General features: G+C 52.3%; 1 protein-coding gene across 3 annotated transcripts in view; it reads right to left on the bottom strand.

The window, feature by feature from the left end:
* The window catches only part of SNCAIP (synuclein alpha interacting protein), a 165,158-nt gene extending 164,817 nt beyond the window's left edge, over positions 1-341 (bottom strand). Inside the window, exon 1 of one of the 3 annotated variants that reach the window (XM_040444324.1) lies at positions 11-341. The gene's annotated coding sequence lies outside the window, so the exon portion shown is untranslated. The remainder of the gene's footprint in view (positions 1-10) is intronic. The other 2 variants (XM_040444329.1, XM_040444327.1) reach the window with 2 other exon arrangements.
* Between the last annotated feature and the right edge of the window lie 927 nt (positions 342-1,268).

Here is a 1,268-nt window from a genome sequence, read left to right as displayed (position 1 = left end):
CGACCCTCACCGGGATCCACGCGTCAGCCGCTGCCACCTCATTGGTCTCCAAATCAGTCCAGCGGGGTCCGGCCTGGACCGGGACGAGGGACTCGGGGAGGGGAAACGGAAGGTGGGCACAGTACTGGGACACTGCTGTGCCTGCGGAGCCTTTGGCAGAGGATGTGGCGCTGGCACGGAGTCCTCGCCCCCACTCCTCCTTCCCGCCCGGAGGCTCGTCCCCTCCAGGACTTCGCCAGGGAGAGGAGGACAAGGGGGCTTGGCCCGGAACGTGCTTTGCTCAAGCGTGGGTGCTGGCTGGAGACTTTGGTCTGAAATAATGGCTTTTTAATTGTACAGCGTTGAACACATCACCGTCCCTACAGGAATATTAACTTTACTTTTAGCGTCTTTTTCTTAATGGGAGACAGGGAGCAATGGGGGGGATGGGGGGGGGGGCTGTGGGCAGCTGGTGAGGCGTGTGGGCAAGCCAGCAGTGGTGACTGCGTCTTTCCTTCCTTATTTCCGAAATGAAATCAGGGAGAGTGGAAGCATTTATGGTAACATTGGCTCACGACCATCTCGCTTTTGCCCTTTGGAAAGCTTTAAATGGTTTTTAAGAAATCTCTTTCCCAGGAGAGATGACTCTAGAAGTTCACTCAGCAATGCTATGGAGGGCCACTCTCTTGCTCCAGGGTGTGGCTACTTGCCCGTTGCTGCCCCAGAGAAAAGTGTGAGGAAGCAAGTTCTCGTCCATCCATCCTTTGTTCCCTTGCCAGGTCCAAGCAAGCAAGAGTGGCGCCACGATCCTGAGAAACTCAGCACTTAATCTGGGTTAATGGCACTGGGGATGTGTAGCATGTGTGAGCCTGTCAGTGAAGATACATCATCGATAATATATTTACTCCATAGAATAATGGTAATGTATTATATATTAATGGCATGTAATACTGTATTATTACATATGTTCATTATAATATAGATCCAATATGTAACAACCAGCAAGGACCTGGTTGTTTAAAAACTGGGGTTCTCTGGGGGCACCTGGGTGGCTCAGTTCGGTTGAGCATTATAGGACTTCAGCTCAGGTCACGATCTCGGGGTCTTTGAGTCCCAGCCCCACATGGGGCTCTCTGCTGACAGCTCAGAGCCTGGAGTCTGCTTCAGATTCTGTGTCTCTCTCTCTCTCTCTCTCCCCCCCCCCCCCCCCCCCCCCCCCCACTCAAGCTCTGCCTCTCTCATAAATAAACAGTAAAAAAAAATGAAAAACTGGGGTTCTCTGGATGACT

The sequence above is a fragment of the Herpailurus yagouaroundi genome, unplaced genomic scaffold (assembly GCF_014898765.1).
Source record: "Herpailurus yagouaroundi ecotype Mexico unplaced genomic scaffold, PumYag 192, whole genome shotgun sequence".
NCBI classification, from domain to species: domain Eukaryota; kingdom Metazoa; phylum Chordata; class Mammalia; order Carnivora; family Felidae; genus Herpailurus; species Herpailurus yagouaroundi.
The sequence above is the reverse complement of the archived record's forward strand: the minus strand, read 5'-3'. Positions and strand labels throughout refer to the sequence as shown.